This window comes from Andrena cerasifolii, chromosome 1, assembly GCF_050908995.1.
Source record: "Andrena cerasifolii isolate SP2316 chromosome 1, iyAndCera1_principal, whole genome shotgun sequence".
Taxonomy (NCBI): domain Eukaryota; kingdom Metazoa; phylum Arthropoda; class Insecta; order Hymenoptera; family Andrenidae; genus Andrena; species Andrena cerasifolii.
Window position 1 is genome coordinate 5,066,667 of NC_135118.1, and position 21,883 is coordinate 5,088,549.

The window sequence follows — 21,883 nt, forward strand, 5'->3', positions numbered from 1 at the left end:
AAATTAATATTGGGTGACTGTTTCGATGTTTAATTGTAGATTCTGATCCGTACGATGATCAGGGAAGTTTTGCTCTGTTCGTGCGCAATGAACGTCTGAACGCTGACCCGATCAAGACACCGAACCTTGCTAGTCGCGAGCTCATTAAGGGGGGAGTTTAGTGTAGGGGGTTGAAGAAATCGATTTTTTTTTTGCATAAATCAATAGTTGAACATCACGATAATATGTTCCCAAAGCCGCAAAACGAAATTCGAAAAATTAAAGCGGATATAGCCGGTTCTGCTACGGAGCGCCATTTTGATTATCTCAAAATTCGAATTATTTTGGAATTAGTAGCAGTTTGAAGAACTGACTTTAATTTTTTACATAAAAATTTGCACGGAAATGCTTTTAAAAAATCGAATAATTGAGATATGTAAAAAAAAAAAAAATAGCAACATAAAGATTGCTTTAACCCGGCGGGAGGCGCAATAATACCAAAAATTGAGACGTAAAAAACCACGGTTTCAGAATATATTTTTTTAACTTTGTAATTTTTATGTTAAAGCACAGTGTTTTAAGAATCAAACAAAATTTATGAAATATCTTAAAATCTCAATTAAAGTTCTTTAAAAAATTGTAACAAAAACTCAAACAGTCTTCATATTTTCGCAACTAGCGCCTCTGTGGTAAATTCTACCCAGTAGCGCTTCCCGCAGAGTTAAAACGATATAAAAAATCCAAGCCCTATATTTTTATTTATACGAACAAAAAATCCCTAACTTTGTCTTTTGTTAATAATTCCAGCTCAGGGTGCCCCCCTCCCCTTAACTAGTAACCGTTTACATGAAACTCGAACTCGAGTGCCCACTTTACATTCCTTGTAAGAAGAATACGCCAGATAGAAAGCCAAATAATAGAGTGTCAATTGTCGAATGAAATCTCCTATTTAAAGAGCAAATTCATCGTGATATCCGTGGTGAAAAATCGAGCAGCGTTTTGTTCAAGATTGCACGTAATTTAATCATTCGATGCTCAAACATTAATCGAATTATTTAATGGAATTATTACGCTGCCCATGGTCGAGCTGTTTATACGAATTTTAGCGAATGAGAACGAGAACGCGGATATCCGCAGTCCAGCGAAACGGCTGGAATAACGTAGCAAAATGATTGCTTCCGACGATCGCGATCGTTGGAGCACGGTAAATGTTATTCGATTGCGAGCGTGTACGCGCAGTTACCTGCTTTCGTTGCAATTACAAATTCATGGACCACTCTACCGTGCCGCTTTAATCAATTGATTATTTCTTTTCGGTTGCCTGAAACCGAGACGGTTTTGTTTCTAGTAATGTACTGGGTGCCCGAGAAGTGTTTCATTGAACTGCAGCATAACTCCAGGCATGTGCGTTCACATTTTCATTCTAAAATAATTATAATACGGTTAGATGTATGAAAATATTTTTGGCCAGCTTTTACTATACGTACGACAATGTGTATGCCGCGTTCTGATTTCATTCTTATGGGATTTACGTATGTTAACTTTTAAACTCGTGAAAATAAAATTCTGCAATGATAAATTTTCTATTAACTTTTTCGAGTTTAGATCAGTGGTTCGATGATTCGGATGATTTGTATTTTCAACGTGACAATGCAAGTTGTCATCGAAGCAAAATAGTTCAAAACTACCTTCAACAAAAAGGCTTTCGAACCATAAAATGGCCAGCAAATAGCCCAGATTTAAGTCCAATCGAAAATTTGTGGGCACTTTGGAAACAATTTATACGCGACAAAAAAACCAAAAAATAAAAATGAACTTTTGGAAGCCATTAAACTGTCATGGAAACAAATTTTGCCATCAGTGTGAAAACTTGATTACATCGATGCCAAAACGTATACAAGCTGTGATACGTGCACGTGGGAACGTCGCAAAATACTAGATAATATAAATATTAAATCAATTATTGTTAATTTCTTTGCAAATTCATAATGTTACATACTTTTTTCCAGAACATCGGTCCGTTCCATACTTATTTCCCAGACACATTTTGTTTCTTCATATTTTGTATTAGAAAGAGAAATTACTGGGTGGATGAAATGAAATAGTTATATGTCCGGTATACAGGCTAACTATAGCTGACTGTCTCTTACTTAGTTATATGCTTCTTTGTATCTAAAGGGTACGTCCCGTTAAATTAATAAATAAATAAATATATAAATAAATATATTTTGAGTTGGTTACAATAAATAGCGTACATAAAATGTGTCTCGCCACTTGGCTCGACGCAGACTGCCTCGGCCGCGCAGTTTTCCCGGCTAACCGCCTAGCAACACTTCTCTGGCAACGCCGTGCCTCGCAACGCCTTTCTGGCAACACCGTGTCTGCCGCGACGCGAGCCTACTACATAACCCAGAGGACCTACTCTCGCGACAGCACTCGCAGAATACGAACCTGGTTCGTATTTCGGAAGCAACTGTCGGATAGTAATATTATTATGTATCCACTCGAGAGCAAGTTGCAACGCGTCCGCTGTCTGAGAGTTGAACGTCGCTCTCCGACAGTCACTCTCGGACGTAGTGTCCACTTGCGAGCAATACTCTCGAGAGCTTCTCGCGCGAGTTTTACTCTCAAGTGGACACGTACCTTTAAACATCTTGAAATATCTTTCTTAAATAGTTTTCGACTGGTTGATTTATTATTAATCAATTACTCCGCAAATTCTCATCACAAACAAATTTTGTACACCTTCTTCCTGACGAGTAGCCCCTTAAATCAGCAGAATTTGAGACATTCACCTTACCCCTGCCAACTGAAATTCACTCAAACGTCCACAAAAAAAACTTGAGCATCAAGCGCATACCATCGCTCATTTCCCCTGCGGTAGCATTTAATGCAACAGCGCACAGTGGTCCGAAATCCCCATTAAAGGAAAAAATATAGTAACATCAATGTGAAACCTTCAATTTATACAAAACTTGGTAACCCGGGGTTTTTGAGGTCGCTGATTTCAAATATGAAGTCAAAATTGATAAAAACAAAATATCTCCTTAGTATAGGAGATATTTGTGTGTCACTATTAATGATTAAATTAAAATATCTCCTAAACTAATAGTTTTTCAACAAAAGTTCATACTTTGTCATAGGAAATGATGAACTGAATCCAGTAATGTATTAAAAAATATATGGTTCCGTTTAACAAAACATCGGTGACCTTCATACATATGCCCTCTATGCGTCCACATATAAAAAACTAATTACATTAAATTATAGCCTCCCAGAAACCATTCAACTTTTATCTAAAACATTTTTCGATATTATGAAAAACGAAGGCAAGATACTCCAAATACTTACTGGTAAAAGTTATAGAAAAAATGCTCCCTACACCAAAGCCGCAGGTATACGCAGCTGAAACCTGTCTGGTTGTGTACTCAAAGGTATAATGCACCACTAGTATTAAGTCTTACCTTGACGCTAGCTGCCGCGAAAAAGTTATGTCTAATTAAACTTCGATTCTATTGCTAAAAATACCTATTCGTTCCACTTATGTCCTACTGAAATCAACGAGAGTGTCATTGACTTAATTCGTGTAATATATATGTCGGAGAATAAAAAAATAATGAATAAATTTAATTGAGATGTATCGCGTATTTCGTTACAATGCTTACACAGGGTTGAGCAAATAGATAGTCGAGCTTTACAATATATTACTAATGCTATTACTAATGACGGCATGAAGTCATGAATGATTGAATTGCGAAATTATTTTGACGCTAAGTTTAGCAATCGGAAAAGGTTGATAATTTGAATGTGGAATTTAAAAAAAGAAAAAAAAGGATGGCATTCCGAAAGAGTTCGTCAGCAAAGACAGTTCAGTGTTCCCTTCCCGAGAATTCATTAGTTTTCGTTTTAAATAGTGTTATAGTGCATACTTTGGTTAAAAGTAATATTCTTGAAAGTTCATTGTAATAACATTTTCAATTCTTGTTGAAAATCAAATAAAAATGAGACGCTCCTCGGAGAAGGGCCAACGTAGACCCCCAATCGCCCTCGGAGGTTTCACCTTTTCCCCATTTTCCGACATATATGTTCAGTATGAACACAATCAAATTACAAAATTGCGTTCTTCTCTTTAATTTGCAGATAGTTGAAATTCTACTTGAAAGATAGTGTGTTTGTAACTCAAAATTGCAGGTGTTCCACCCCCCAACTTTCATATTATAATTTCCTTACGAATTAATGGTATTTACAGAAAATTCTTGTTGGTTCTGGCGCTTCAACTATCCTACTATGGAATTGTATTGAAAAAACTCTGTGTACTTAACATTCAAAAACTGACTTTGTTCCTCTATTCAAACCACTGTGCAGCGCCCGCTCGCGAATAAGCAGGGATCGTTAGCGTCTGGGATCGCGATGTCTGGCAAGCAAACGAGCGCTTGCTCGCATATGCATGCCGGTGCCTGACTATTCGCGTATTACGCTACACGGCCAGGACTACTCCTGTTCCAGGGCAATTGAATTTTAAAGATCCTGCCGATCCCCGAGATTCGCGGGGCCGATTTGCGTGCAGCACGCGTTCGCGGCGCTGAATAAGGGTGATCCGCGGACGGGATAATGCCGGATTTGACCGAAGGCAGGAAGCCTCGCCAGCCAGCGGTGTTTACGGGCACGGGGAATATCCGTGACGTTGCAATTAAAAAGATCTGCTTCCCAAGGAGCGGCGAGGAATCTCGTTAACGTCGAGGTATAGAGAGATACCGCTCCGCGGGGCCGACGTGTAATGTAACTGTTAATTAAACCTCTCGCAGGAGCGAGTAACGAGAGGTTGAATGGACAATGAAGACGCCTTTCCGTGTAGTTAATGATGTCGCCGCTCCTGTGGAAAAATGAAGCACCGAACGGGTCACGTATACACCGTCGGTCTAAAGTATTTCATCACTTGTTGTGGGAAACTCTTTCGTCCACGAGCCACTGGCAGACTTCGGCATTAACTAAATAAAATATTATTTAAATAACGGGTCGAATGAAAGACACTTTAACTTCAGGTTATTCGTCGAAATAAAACAGTGACAGATTTTGCCACAAAAAAGAAATAGATTCGCTGACGCTACATTAGACGCATTGGGCTATTTAAAAATAAATTTTAAAATCAAAAGGTAAGGTTTCGCTTTGTAGAAATTTTGTATTAAATTAATCAATTTACTAATTATATTTGATATCTGTTTTTTTTCATTTGCACAAGTTTTGTATAAATTAGACGGGAATAATTATTTAGTTAGTTTTCTTGTGTTTTTGATAAATATTATCAACATTATTCCAAAAATATAATTTTTCCAATATTTCTTTTCAATTTCTCGAAGAATTTTCGAGGATTCTCAAGAATTATGATCTCATTTCTGATTTTTAGAGTCTTGAGCCAGCACATATTTCTGAAATACGTTCCAGAAAGTTTTTGAAGTGGTTCGATTAAATTACAAATACCTCTAAAGTGGTAACTGTATTAACTTCAGATTATTCTACTCATAAAGTTAGTTTTTTTATTCGACGAATAACGGAGGCTTACAAAAGGCTGGCGACTTTGAAATGGTAACAAAAATGAGGTACAGTGGCTCACGAAGAATTGTTACATTCACGCATCCAGATTGTTTCGATCGTTTCGTTCTTTGCATTGAAATTCGAGAAAATTATCAACGACCCACTTGTGAAATTTTCAGTATTTTAAAGACTTGCGTTAAAAAATTGTGTCCATGCCGATTTTTTTCTAATAAAAATCATGTTGCGTGTTGCTCGCTTCTGCGAAGATAATTACGATCACGAGGGATTAAAAATGCATAGAGGAAATGAGAATGGGAAAGTAATGTACTTTCTGTATTCTCTTTAAAAGCGCAACCACGAGAGATAGGTATCTACTGTGAGATTTATAGGATAATATCAATACTCCCTCGAGAACATAATTTTAAAGAATGTTCAGACAACAGTAGATCTTGGCATCATATTTTCTCCAGCGCTATCCTTTGCTGAGCACTTTGCAAATATGAGATCCAAAGCGTCAAGAGCCTTGGGTTTCACTATGAAATCCACAGCTGATTTCCATAACATTCGGGCGCTTAAAATCTTACACTTTGCTCTTGTGCTCCCGCACCTTGAATATGGCTCCTGCATATGGGACCCATACCACCATTGCTATGTCAAATGTCTGGAGAGTGTTCAGCATAAGTTTCTGCGTTTTTCTGCGTTTAAAATCGGATCCCCCTTCTAATTCTAACCAAAATGTTTAATCATTTATTTTTCTAATTTCTATACAATTAATTAAAAATTTATACATTCCACTTAAAAATAAAAATTATTACCTTAATATTGAAAATATTATGCTCTTAAATAAGCTATTGAAATTAATAGATAATTATGTTAGAAACCAGCGTGAGAAAAAAGGTTTATAATAAATGAGCTAGGCACTAGTATTATAATAAGTAAGATAGCTCATTTATTATATCGGCGTATCACATAACACGTGGTGGACTAACTTACTCGTGAGACACAGATCAACCAAAGAGTGGCTAACGAACAGAAAAAACGCAGAGGTGCTCGCTCAAGTCCCATCCACACATCTCACGCACACCACGCTCACTGTATGCATTGATATTTCTCAACAAATTATTATCAGCAGACACATATAAATATAAATTTTTACCATCAGAATTAAATCAAATTGTTTAACATTCATTAGACTAACCAAATACATTATTTTATAAATTCTCAACCCACTAAGAGACTCATACCAACCCTTCTCAAATCAACTCTTATATTTATAAAGACTCAAAATAAGTCATCTCTCTAGAACCTGTCATAACTACGAACCGATCTTAAGGGGAGGTTCCGGTCTAAAAGTAGGGAAACCAGAAAAAAATACGAAAAATTGAATATTTATAATTTCCAAAGGCGTTGAAAGTATGAAAAATATAGGGGAAAAGTAATTTCAAAATTCAAGTGCCGTTTTTTTCTTAAAAAATGTTATTTTTGTAAATTTTTCCTGGTTTGCTCCCTAGCCAGAAATATATTCTTCAAAATAAAAAAAGTTTCAGTCGAATCGGATTATAACTTTTGGGGATACAGGTCCCATCGATTTGGATGAATTTTTTGACGCCTTGCCTTTAACAACTCCCCAGTGCTGTCTGCAATGATTAATTATAAAACAAAAAATATATTTCTGTAGCTTAAGACATCCTTAATACAATGCAAAAATTCCCCTTAAATCATATATAGTAGTTTACCTTTAATTAATTCCTAAAGATCACCTATTTTTTTAGGCTCTAGACTGGAAGGTCCCTTTAAAGCTTAGTGGAATGCGTACTCTTGAGCAACGCAGATTTATGCGCGGTATGGTATTCATTTATAAGGTGCTAAACAATTATACACATTGTACCGAGATATTGACACTTTCCAAACTACACGTACCACCTAGGATACTGAGTAGGCTTCCCATCTTCCATCTAAATTCTTACAAAACTACCTTCAGTAATGGCATCATTATCAATAGACTATGCAAGTCTGCTAACAAAGTTGAAACTCCGGTTGACTTTTCTTCCGGATCCCTATATACGTTCAAGAGCGCATTAGCTAACTTACAAGGGAACACCGCGAACCCGGACTCACCGATTAGCACGCAACTTTGTCGGTTTTTAGAGTGATTCAAAACAAGAACAACGGTGTCTTTCATTTGGGCCCTATCGCGCTTTAAGGGGGTGGAAACTAACCTCAAAGTCAAATTGGCACTTCCACTTTTTCGCGTATAACTCTCAAAGTACAACAGACAAAAAAAATGTTTCAAACAAAAGTTTAATGGCGCAATAAGCGCTACAAACATCCGTTAACAAAATATTGGAAAGAGTTTTTTTCATCAGTTATATATTTTTTTTAACTCTTTTGAGTAATTTTTTTGACCTTTTACCTACTTAGTATATAAGTTATCAATAATTAATTCCAAATTATATTGCTCATATTTGTACCAAAGGATAGTACCCGTAAATAATTATTATTATTATAATCTTGTTTGCAACCTTGGAACTTTTCCCCAATATTAATTAATTATGCAGTGATGGAGAAAGAAATACAGCGATCAGCGCTAGAGGAAAATTAACGATGCGGAGTAAAGCATTCTCACTTGCTGGTTACATTATCAAGATATCCACCTCCGGGCATTGTATTATTATCTAACTGTTGTATCCAATCTCGCCAGCATTTTCAACTTGATGGTTCTTTCGGGCGAAATGGTAATTAGCTTAAGTTCTCACGATAGGGGATTCATTATCGCTCGAATGAAAAGCCAGGCCTCCGTATGTACACAGTGTTTAATCATCCGTCGACGTGAATACTTTCGTTACCACCGTGTTATATTTTTCTCTATGCGAATTGAAATATTGTGATCAGAAACGTGGAAGAATATTCGGGCGACTTTTACGTTAATTAGAGTCTGTGCATGGACGGGAACACTTCTCTGGCAGCAGACATCGAAACGCGTCGGACTAATTATTTATGGGAGCGTAAAAAGTCTTCCGTCGAGAGACTCCTCCAGACAACGCTACGAAACCCCTCCGAAAAACTCCTGGAAAAACCCCCTTCAGAGGATTAAATCCGACCTGCGAGCTCTTCTCGTAGACATTTCGAAGACAATGAAACGTAGCTCTCGCGAGGCAGCTATTGCGAGGTTCGAAGTTTTCTTTAATCATCAGTTCAAAACCAAATCTAAATTCATTGTATTATATAGTTTCTGCTTCAATAATGCTTTTACTGTTAGAGTGTTTGGATTGCCAAAATTGAGATTCATTTCTCGATTGAAGTAATATTTTTAATGTGGCACTTCTTCAGGTTGTTAATATTGGTATCCGTATTTGAGACCAGGTGAATCTAAATTCGTCGTGTTATACACAGCTTTTATATCAGTGGGTAATATTTGTACTGTTATTGTTTCTCAGATTGCTGATTTTGAGATTCATATTCGAGATAAACGAAACATTTACTTTAAACATCAGCCATTTTTTCCCAAATCAAGATTTCGAAAAATCCTTCGTTCAAATACTAGATAATATAATATAATAAGTAAATTCTTTTGAATTTTTTATTTTAAATAATCGACTTTCGAGCAACAGTGGTCACCGCAAGAAGCCCCTTTTTCAGAGAACCGTCGAGTGATGGACAATAACTTAATTACTGATAAATATTTTCAAATAAAAAAATTACTCTGCACGGTACTAGATGCAATGCTTAAAAGGAAAAAAGATTTTTTCAGAAATGTGTTATAGCTTTTGAGTAAAAAATTTCCAAAGTCCACCCTTTTTCGGCCTCCTGACTGAGCATGACCCCTTAAGTACGTCATTAATTAAGTATTTCTAGTAGATATTCTTGCACTCACAGAATTATTAGACTTACCTTCTCCGAATGTGATGTAAAATAGTGAAAATCCAATAAATTTTTACACTATTAACATTCTCTAAAACACTTCCCTTTCTGTAATTGTTGATCACATGTCGCTGCAATTACAGTATGTCTTCCGACATATGTTTAGGTACTAATTCAGTGCATAGCCGATAAATTGTAGTGGGGGATATTAGGAACACTGGCGATATTAGGTACGGTCACCCTAATTGCCACGGGACCGTTATTTCTCGTATTAATTTATGTATTCGGTCGCCTTCCGTGCCAGCATTTTTTGCGTTCAATTACCGTGATTCACGGCTGCAGAAGTGCATGACGCGATACGCCAGCATCTCGCGTTTTCCATAGGCAGGAGCACGCGCTTCAGCATTGTGCGGTGGCCGAGTGCGCGGTTCAGCGAGGCCTCGTTGCAACGAAGGGGGATCAACGAATCCGTCCTGACGCGGTCCCCGAAGCCGCCTCGTTATTCGCGTTCTGTCGTCACTTTGAAATCGTCGATCAATAAGAGCACCCTCCTCGAGCATCGCTGCGCGTTTCCTCTCGTCTTCCACGGCGCCCGTTTCGGGTCAAGATCAGGTTAATCCGCGGTTTCGTTCTGTCGTTGACACAGATTCGACTCCAGCCGACGAAACTGGATGCAACCGCTCTCCTCTCGCGACTGAAAACATACTCGACTCGTGATTCGAAATCGCGGATGTCCGGAAAGGGAAACCGTGGCGGAAGATAATTTTCTTTAGGCTTTGCATTTTACTCTATTATTGAACGTCTTTATTGGACAGTTTAGTGGGACACATACGATTTTACAAGTTCAGTACAGCATAAAAGGTGAGGTACAGTTGAACGATTGTTATTTTTATTTATTTTTTTTTATTTAAAGTATTTACAAACAATTCCACTCAGGGAATTATAAGTTTGATGACATTATATCGTGATGTGAGAAGTACCTAACTGAGCTAGTTAGTTACATTAGAGAGTTATATACATACACTAGGGGTAAAAAGTCTGCGCACACTGAGGTATGCAGAAGTGTCTGTTTATGAAAATATAGAAATATCGTTGAATCCAGGTGAAAGTGTATTTGTAACATGTACATGGTACGTTTGCAATTCTAGTAATGTCAAAGTGACAAATTAAAAATGACCAGAACTTAAATACAAACAATAAAATGAATAATGTCTCTGAAAAGTCAGCAGAAACAGTCTGCGCACAGGTATAACAAAAGTAAAAATAATCCTAAGTGATGCAAAGTTAGTAGCTTGTAGGATATCCTCTTCTTTTTAGAACCTCCTGCAATCGTTTCGGTATAGAATGTACAAGTGTACTTGTCTCTTGAGCACTAATTTCTTCCCATTCTTCTTTTAAGGGGTTATGCCTAGTCAGGCGGTCGAAAAGAGGCGAATATTTGTGAATTTTTTTTGAGGAAGCGGAAGCGTATATTTTTACAGAACTTTTTGCGCTTAAAAGAGCAACATTTAAAGAACATTAGGTAATTTTTTCGTAGAAAAATATTTATGTTTATAATGAAATAACAAGCGACATCCAAGAAGCATTTTTAAAAATTTGGTTTTGCGGTGAGCATTGCCATTCGGAACCAGATTATCTAAAATCAAAAAACAAAAAAGATTTCGTTGGTATATTAATGTATCCTCAGGTTGACGCAGAGAATTTTCCGAAATATTAAGTTAAAACAAAATGGCGGCTATTTAAATTTGAAATCCTGATTTTTTCGCGTGAGTTTTGCAGGAAAAAATCAGGATTTCAACTTGATTGGTGAATGAAAACATTAATTTTTCAGTTTATTTCCAGTTTTACAGACACTTTCTTAGGGGGACGAAATTAGGAACACTTTTTTCAGATCTCACGTTTTCACATTTCGTTTATTATCTCCTACTGACGTGACATAATTACATTTTGCGATTCGTGGATACATAGAGAAACGTTCAAAGAAAATTCATGCCAAGTGCCAGCTTATTCTAACATTTTATATACCCTCTACAGGGTCAAATACAAATGGGGGACGAGATTTGGGCCCTTTACCCTACGAGACAAATTGTGACCCAATTATGAGACCTTTTTTAGCTTTCTTTTTGGTCCCACGATTTTGGAACGGAATTTTGTGGCAAATGATACCTTATGATGAGACATCACAACAAATTTTCGAGTTCAGGTGACAATTATTTTCTGAGATATGGAAGATCGTTAACGCGTCAACCCATACGCTTCGATGTATGAACTTCTATGTCAGCCCCATAATTTAAATAATTATTTCCAGGAGTTTTGCTGACTGCTAACAACGAATTTGAACTTAGATTTTCAAAATTCACGAAAAAAAAAAATAAAAATCAAGAAATATAAATGTCTGTAGTGGGTGCTTTTTTAAAATATATCGTCCACCATATTGAATCGCCCATTGTGAGTTTTACTGACTGCTAACAACGAATTTGAACTTAGATTTTCAAATTCACGAAAAAAAAAATAATAAAAATCAAGAAATATAAATGTCTGTGCAGTGGGTATTTTTTTAAAAATATATCCTCCACCATATTGAATCGGCCATTGAGTTTTACTGACTGCTAACAACGAATTTGAACTTAGATTTTCAAAATTCACGAAAAAAATAAAAATCAAGAAATATAAATGTCTGTGCAGTGGGTATTTGTTTTTAAAATATATCTTCCACCATATTGAATCGGCCATTGTGAGTATTACTGACTGCTAACAACAAATTTGAACTTAGATTTTCAAAATTCACGAAAAAAAAAAATAAAAATCAAGAAATATAAATGTCTGTGCAGTGGGTATTTGTTTTTAAAATATATCTTCCACCATATTGAATCGGCCACTGTGAGTTTTACTGACTGCTAACAACGAATTTGAACGTAGATTTTCAAAATTCACGAAAAAAAGCAAGTAATATAAATGTCTGTGTAGTGGGTGCTTTTTTTAATATATCGCCCACCATGTTAAATCGGCCATTATGAATTTTGAAAATCTAAGTTCAAATTCATTGTTAGCTGTCAGCAAAACTCACAATGGCCGATTCAATATAAAACAATAAAAATAGTTGGAAATAAAATTCTACAAGAAAAGCTCTCCTACAGTCAAACGAAATGCATTGGAATTGAACTAAGATATAGTGGAATTTAAAGAATAAAGTTGACAGTACGAATCTCACAACAAATTCACATCCAACGTCATTGCGAATTAAACAACCTCTTCTTATCTGCGATAGCTCGAGAAATGTCAAATCGTGCGTATACATTTAAGTCACGTATTCTGTATCAAAAATGTCGGATAATGACAAACTGCGTCAAACGGAACGGCAGGATTGAATAAAGCCACTTGGAAATTATAAATCATTGAACGGGAGCTGCGCAAGAAAATGGAGTCTCTATGGACGACACCGCTATAGCTGCGCTGTACGAGCCTGCTAAACTAGGACGTGCACCGCCCTTGGGGTCCATGACATCTGTTGCCCTCGATCTTACGATATCCGTCCACCGCTCGCCCAGATCCACGCTTCTCCTTGCTCTTTAATCCCCTTCTGCACTAGGGCTGTTTCAGCCTCAAAACATTCAAGCTGCTCCAAACTCTGAACTAAGCAAACTCGGCGTGTCGTATACCGTCTGTACATAACTCTTTGATCGTTCTAAACACATATAATAATTGAGCACGATAACACATTTCAGCTGATGCATGCACTGTGCGCGAGAAACGCCGATGTGCGTTCAATGAGAATGCTTAACGAATGGCATTGTCAGAGTCCCGCACATGATGATCGTTCAGCAGCTCAATTCCTGGGCTCAAAGGCCAAACGGTTTCAAGTAACTTGAATAATTCCCTTTCCGAATGCCCCACAATTTGGACCTTATTTTATGAACGATTGGCATCCTGGGTTATCTGGCAAGGGAACATCCCGAAACCGAAAATTTCAAAAATTCTGAGACTTTGCGAATGTGGAGGGAAATTCCTCCTGATTATAACGCAATTTTTGTTTGCTGCCCAAATTCACTCTAACGGGGTGTAATTGACCCCTGAAAATTAGGTTATTTTCCGATTTTGTGTTATAACTCATGAAATATAAAATATTTTTTTAGCAAATGCTAGATCTAATTAAAAGAAGTAACTTTTGTCTTAAAACTTTTTTTTATCTCTTACAGTCTGCGAGTTATAACACAAAATCGGAAAATAGCCGAATTTTCAAGGGTTAATTTCACCCCCACGAGTGAATTTGGGCAGCAAACGAAAACTGTGTTGTAATCAGGAGGAAATCCCATACAGAATTTTTTGAACTTTCGGGTTGGAGATCTTCCCTTGTGAGTTACAAGTGACTCACAAAATTTGTTGATGAAAGATTGTTACATCAACGTATCCAGATCATTTGGGTAGTTTCGTTTTTTTCCCTGAAATTTGAGAAAATAGACTGCGGCTGTGTATAAAAACGTAATGAGGTGCATGCAAGAGCAGGGAAGCAACGGATCATTATTCATAATTAATTACATTCTTCCTAATATGTGAATTTACGAATGACTGTATCCCACTAGCGCTGAGAGGTGAAAGAGGTTCGATTCTTCTGTGATCGTGACAACTACACTCAGGCTTAATGGGCAGCGGAGGTATTGGGAATCCAGGTTAGACAAAGGAGAATCCTATGCCTCGTAGAACTGTACAAGAGTATAGGTTTCCCTTTGCCTGCCAAGCTGGGCTAAGGTTTTGTGAACGTGGAGGGCAATCATCGGCCTAGAACTCGGCCATTCTGATAATTGGGGGTGGACTCTCGCGGACAATGATTCTGTCAGAAAAGTAGGTTTTAGGCTTTGCAGAAAATATGGTGGCGCTTTTGTCACGAAAGCCACACAGATCTTGGGATAAATCTAGCCAAGTTGGCGTACACAGAGGGGAAGAATAAATTGGTATCTACATTTATCAGATATTCAGAATAAATTTAAATATGCTCCACTTCCTAAGTATGCAGAAACATTTCCTTTTCCTCTACTCTTGTTTGCAAAAATATCTTCAATTTTTATTAGCTGTGTGTAGTACCATAAGTATCATGAGTTTAAACTAGTTATTAGTGTTTATTTTAGAACAGTTAAACTTCGATATAACGCGGTAGATAAATTTCAAAGTGGACCAATAAACGGGGATTTTCTATTTTTGTAACACTTTCTATACAGTGGGGTGGTTTTGTGGTCTTGCGTCACTTCAGTTGTCTTTTGAAAAGAATTGGTCGAGTTACTGTACCCTCCCCCCTCCCATTTATAATGTGATTATTAGTATCGATATTGATTACACAGTTCGACAAAATTTGACTTTTTTCTCGGACTTGTAACATTCAATAGCTGTTTGTTATAGCTTTTTCGCCCCCTGAAAACGAATCCACAAATCGTTTGTCGCCGTCACCCTCAGTTTTTTTGAGAAATTCGATTTTGAAAAACTTGCAAATTTTCAACTTTAAACATCTTTTGTGTCGAAACAGTAATAGTTATTCGGTTGCTTGTTCCGCCAAGTAACACCCGAAGTGCACCCATTTTTGAAGGTATTTTTCAATTTATTTTAAAAACTGAGGGTCTAGGAGGAAATCTGACTATTCCATGAGATGCAGCAGACATTTTTCCTTCGGAAAGCGTCAGCAGAAGTGGTAAGTCACGTTTTGTTTTCAACACAGAGGCGAAACAGTTTGGCAAAACGCGCGGCGCCGACAGTGGTAGTCACCCGCGTTAAGCGATTGTGTGACGCTGGGCGGCAGTGTATCGCGCGCCGCGGTTGACTACCACTGTCGGCGCCGCGCGTTTTGCCAAACTGTTTCGCCTCTGTGTTGAAAACAAAACGTGACATACCACTTCTGTTAATGCTTTCCGATGGAAAAATGTCTGCTGCATCTCGTGGAGTAGTCAGATTTCCTCCTAGACCCTTAGTTTCGGAAATAAATTGAAAAATATCTTCAAAAATGGGTGCATTTCGGGTGTCATTTTCCCTTTGATCGATGTTTAAACATATTTAAATGTTCATAATGCAATACTAACTTATATCGTTGTATTCGGGAGGGTTCATAGAATAATTTGGCGCGACTAGCAACTGAATAACTATTACCGTTTCGACACAAAAGATGTTCGAAGTTGAAAATTTGCAGTTTTTATTCAAAATCGAATTTCTCAAAAACTGAGGGTGATGGCGACAAACAGTTTGCGGATTCGTTTTCTGGGTACGAAAACCTATAAGAAAGGGCTATTGAATGTTCCAAGTCCAGATGGCTGTAGAACTGTGTTATTACTGTTATAACTATAAGAATTCGAATTAATAACATGGTGGTTTTCCACTGTTCTAAATATTGGCAAGCATTTTAATTTATTCTCCAAACCCAGGAGCCATTCCTATTCATTCTTTGCATTCCGCTTAACCGAATATCCCAATTCGGATGGACTCATTCCAACACAGAACTTTCCCGAGCTACGTGCCACATTCAAACTGTTTGAAACGATCTAGCACTTGAATCGAACATCCGAATGCTCGAACACCCCTACTTTGCACTATCTAGCACCCCTTACTCGCTAATTCTGCGAGAACAATGACGGCCCCGCGGAATACTATTGAGCAACGTCTCCTATTGTGCTCCTTCGCGGAGCGTAATGCCATTGTACAGATTACATTTTACAGGTTTCTTCATGAGCGTGTTGTAAGTAAATCATCGAAGTTTATGTAAATGGATATGTTTATGAAGCATAGACAGTGGAGTTGAGAGTTAGAAACTAAAATTTGTTTTGCCTTTAAGAATTTCAAACAGGTACTACTTTTTCTCGTATCCTGCGTCAATACTGCATATTTCGCACACATTGTTTGATCAATGTGGTGCTTAATTCTTTTATTTTTGTGCTGGCATTGCTTTAAGGCTGGGAGCACACGAGCGTTTCTTCGATGCGTCCGTCGCGACGGACGTCAATTTTGACGGACGTATGTGTACACCGCACAGAAGCGTTGCCTCTTCTGCGTCAGTTCGCAAAGCAAATGCGGACGATGCGGACGCGTGTGATAGTGTAGCGTTTTCATACGTGACGTACTTACAGTAAGGAGCATATCTGAACCAATAACCACTAGTTTTGTATAAATCTTTATTTATTGCTAAGAATGTAGAAGGATATTAAAAAATGAACATTATAGTAAGTTTTATTACAGTTAGAAGTAACATCAGAAATTTTTTCAATAATTAATCTCTCCTCGTTTAGCACTGACAAACAAAATGGAGTGACTCGGTTTTGCACCACGTCCAATATTTGGCAATATTTAATATATTATTTATTTTTAATATTTCGTCCACAACCCTTTTGCTTGCAAAACTGCACTAATTCGCTTCGGCATACTTTCTATTAATTTTATGCAATAATCCGGAGATATTTTTTCACACTGTTCTTGAATTCTATCGTACAAATCTGTGATTGAAGTTGGTTGGGAGTCATATGAATCCCGAAGTCGTCGTTTTAGATTCTCTATGGGGTTGAGGTCGGGGCTCTGTGCAGGCCAATCCAGAACAGAAATTTTTTTTGTACTCAGCCAATTTTTCACAGTTTTAGCAGTGTGCTTAGGGTCTCGGTCGTGCATGAAAATTACATTTTCATCTTCAAAAGGCATATTTTCAACAGCATCTATGAGATGATCTTGTAAAATATCCTTGTACATGTACTGATTCATGATGCCATTAATTCGGTGCAGTGATCCAACGCCAAATGCTGTTAGGCAACCCCAAAACATTAGGGATCCGCCTCCGTGTTTTACCGTTTGCTTTACACGTCGTGGTTTGAGCCTTTCATTTTTACGAATCCAGCACCATGACATGCCATCTGAACAAATTCTATTAAAGGGTTATGCCTAGTCAGGCGGTCGAAAAGAGGCGAATATTTGTGAATTTTTTTTGAAGAAGCGGAAGCGTATATTTTTACAGAACTTTTTGCGTTTAAAAGAGCAACATTTAAAGAATATTTGGTAATTTTTTCGTAGACAAATATTTAAGTTTATAATAAAATAACAAGCGACATCCAAGAAGCATTTTTAAAAATTTGGTTTTGCGGTGAGCATTGCCATTCGGAACTCAACTTTCGACAATTTTTACAGGGCCAATTTTAAAATTTCCATATTTTTTAGAATTTGTCCATCAAGAGAAAGGATAGAACTATAATCCCCTCTTTTTTTTAGATTTTTAAAATCGCGCCCGATGTTAAAAACCTGCATTTGTTTAAAATAATTGCTTTAATCCGGTTAAATTTTTTTTTTTTAAACTGAAATAATTTTTTCTTAAAACTACAATGTATTATCTATAAGCACCGTAAAGCTCATCCCCATCCGTTTACTACTTCCATAACTACAATGTATTGAAAAAAAGTTAGCACTTAACTTTAAACAGCTGTAAAATCGACAGTTTTCAAAATTGTCAAAAATCCTTCGAGTTATGTTTATATACCCCTAAAGCCTACAACATATTCAAATTTCAGCCATATCCGAAATGTTCCTCCAAAAAGTGTCCGATTTCGCGTGGAATGTCCCTATTGTATTTCAATTCGTTTAATATGCTGATGAAATGCCCTACATTCTAAGCATCTGAAGGCTAGAAACCAGACTGTCTCAAATGGTACACGTTACAGAAACAGTCCTGTTAGAGTTTGCAGGTCGGAAAGGAAGATAATGCGCGGTTAGTTTTAAAAGATATAATTAACTGTTAGAAAGTACAATTTGGAAAACGTTAAGACGTACAACCCGCGCGCGTCGCTAGGTAGGGACGAGTACAGAGAGGGGATCCAGAGGTCGCCGTCTGGAGGGAGTCCCAGGGCATCAAGGCAGCGTTTTCACGACTGCCTGGTGCGTCCGCAATGTATGTTGCTCTATCTCCAACAAGTCCCCAAACACATCGCATGCTATTTCGAAAGGATTTAACATACGTGTGAATTTAAATTACGTGCATAAGTGTACAGGGATTTGTAACTGTTAGATGGAATCAATGATTCGTTTGAAGAACATATGTATGGCTGGCTGGCAGCCATTTAGAGAGCATACTTGCTCCTTTGTTTAGTTTCTTTTGTTCATTGCATTTTCGTATGAATAAATAACCAGAAGGATTTAGACACACGACAGCCTTTGCACGCCAAGAACACCGGTGAAATCTATCCAGCAGTGCGCGTAGGTGTTGCCAGTGGGCAGAATAGTGGAATTTTATTGAAAGACACGTAAGTACTTACGTGAGCACACTTTCTTCCTAGAACCGTTGAAAATACGGCTGCTGCAGCATCTGCTCCTCCGAATCGATCCAATTGTTGTTTATCACGTTTCTGTCTACGTATCACGTTTCGTTTCAGTTGCATCTCGTTCCCAGAGAATCGCCTAATGGTTCTTTGGCCAGCCTTGCCAGACAAGACACGTGATAAATTCTTCCTAAGAGAACACCTGAGTATCCTTATTATTACTGCGAATAAACAACTTTCTTGAAGGAAAAATTTGTAACATATAAATGTGAAAGGTTACTCAACTGTAGTTCTCAAAAAACAATTTAACCCTTAACTGGTATCTTGGGGTCGCTCATGACCCCAGGCACGCAAAGTTCGCTGCAAAATTTTTGGTTGCCTAAGCTTGTAAACTGTTTTTCTAATTAATTTTATAATAATAGTTTAACTTTCTAGGTTTCTATTAATTTACACATTACCTAAGAACAAAATATTCATAGAGGTTGATTCAGGGTCGACTTTACAAATTTCTGTGTCCTTTTTTATTTGGGGTCTGCCACGACCCCAGTATACCAGCCACGTTTGCCAAAAACAGTATACCAGTTAAGGGTTAACTATTTTCCAAAATTATTACAGATTCCTTTTTTATAACTTCTATTTTTGTATCTGAATGTTCTCTCCTAACTGATTTGCTCTATTAATTAACCTACTTTACTTTTCTACTAATTACTAAGTATTAATATTATTGATTAGCCCCCATTACTCATTCCTGTCACTGAACTGTGTTCACAGAAGCTTCGATCGTAGAATTATCGAAGACCGTCAATTTACTTTCCGCGGCAAGTGATTCGCGAGATTAAAAAAGTCTCGTATGTCTGTACAATAAATTTCCTTTTCACTAAAAACCTTCTCTGACGGGGAGAAAACGGGAGAATAATCGACGCCTGAGAAAATAAAGAGTCTCCAGATCAGTGTCGCTTTACCAATTTACAGTTCAAACAAGTTCGACTTAAGTTTCCTTTAGCTTGCAGCTAATGGGCAATTCTATCGCTATGAAATTACATCTGATTTATCTCGGCGGGAAAAAACGCGGCGTTTCTAAATTCCGCTTGAAATAGGGTAGGTAAAAGTCTTCGACGGCCACTCGACGATTCGAATATCTCGCGCGCTCGCCTTTCCTGTTAATTAAAACCAAATATCGCTGAAACTAAATTGCTGCCAGCAATTTGCAAAGTGTGGTACCCGATTGGCAGCTGGACGAGGGTGAAGTTTGTAATTACAGGTTTTAGCTGCAGCGCGGACCCTTGAAGTTACGAGCATAGAGCAGACGCGTCGCCTCCCACAGAGGCCCCCGCCTTCGAAAAGATAATTATTCGTGATAGAAAAAACTGTTAGCAGCTTTTCACGTTAACAGACACCACCCTTTTCCATTTAGTACCAGCATCTTTCACTGGCGGGACTATATATTATGCAGGATTATGTTAACACCGGGGGACTGAAGTTAAATATACATGGAACGCTCTTATTTACAATTTCAACGTAGGGTAAACGATACAGTAGTTGACCACCTGTCCGTGGATTTATTGTTTGTCGTATGAAAAAGCTAGCTGAAGAATTTGATTTGGTGCACGCCGAATGCACATTCGGGGCCAATGCGCAGGTGAATACGCGGCTTTTGGAGAACTCCAGTCACGTTTTTACGAGAGAACTTAGCATTCATTGCACATTATTTTCATCAGTAGAAACTGTAGAAAGTACAGTAGACTTCCAATCCTTCTATAACTATTAGATTGATTAAAAATACTGTCAGATTTGATGTGTTGAAAATTATGAAGTGTCCGTGGATTTATTGTTTGTCGTATGAAAAAGCTAGCTGAAGAAGTTGAGAGTCGTAGAAAATCATGGAGAATTCATAGGAGATTTACAAAAATACATTTATTATTAATAATGAAAGATTTACATTCCTTTAAAAGAATAATAGGGTAAACGATGCAGTAGCTGACCACCTAAGAGCTTTCAGTTTAGGTAAACGCAATGGAATAAGTGACTTGAATTTTTCGAACGTTCAACATTTTAGGAATACGCGTTTAGAAGGGTTTTTTGAAATTCGTAAAATTCTTGAAGTTATAGGCATTTGAGTAGCGGCAAATGCATGGGTAACACCCGGCCACTCAGCACTCACGTAAAATTTTGAACGCGTTTTTCTCGAAACAGTGTTCTCAAAACGGTGGGACCTGTATCTCCAAAAGTTGTTATCCGATTCGACTGGAACTTTTTTTACTTTGAAGAATATGCTTCTGGCTAGGAGGGAAACCAGAGAAAAATACAAAAATTGAAGATTTATAATTTTTCAAGGCGTTGCAAGGATGAAAAGTATAAGGAAAAGTGATTTCAAAATTCAAGTGTCGTTGTTTTCCAAAAAAATATCATTTTTGTATTTTTTCTGGTTTGCTCCCTAGCCAGAAGTATATTCTTCAAAATAAGAAAAGTTTCAGTCGAATCGGATAATAACTTTTGGGGATACAGGTCCCATCGATTTGGATGAATTTTTTAACGCCTTGACTTTAACGACTCCCCAGTGCCGTCTGCAATAATTAATTATAAAACAAAAAATATATTTCTATAATTTAAGACATCCTTAATACAATGCAAAAAGTCCCATTAAATTATACATAGTAGTTTTCCTGTAATTAATTTCTAAATATCACCTATTTTTTGGGGCTCTAGACCGGAACCTCCCCTTAAGCAAAATTGGCAATTCTTTTTGTACATTCCATTGTTTAAACACACGTCCTATCATTTTGTCCCACTAACTTTCTTGAATGTTTACAGTTTTCCAAATAAATTTATATTGATAATCAACAATTTTAATTTAACTAATTGTACCACATGAACAAACACAGTGTAGAACGATTTATAGTTATTTATGTTACATATTAAATAACAACTGACAAATTAATGGGTGCCCTATCTTTTTGTCCCTGACTGTACCCACTATCTACTTATTATTAGTATACCAATTTGTAATGAATGCTTGCGGCATTTAAATAAAATAAACTTCCCCTTCCATCGTACTAAATCAACTAGAAGACGATAACTATCTACCCGTTTCCAAGACGACACAAATCTACACCAGTCTATGGGGCAAACAATCTCCTTCCCCTCCCCCTGGCGTCCCATATGCACGCTCCGCGTAATTTATACGCCGTTCATAAATTATTCATCAAAAGTATCGCGCGACGCTTGTTAATCTTCCAGTGCCGCTGTCA

General features: G+C 37.4%; 1 protein-coding gene across 7 annotated transcripts in view; it reads left to right on the top strand.

Annotated features, from left to right (window-relative positions):
• LOC143378439 (uncharacterized) overlaps nt 1-21,883 on the top strand; it is a 216,665-nt gene that overhangs the window by 144,688 nt on the left and 50,094 nt on the right. The window lies entirely within an intron of this gene.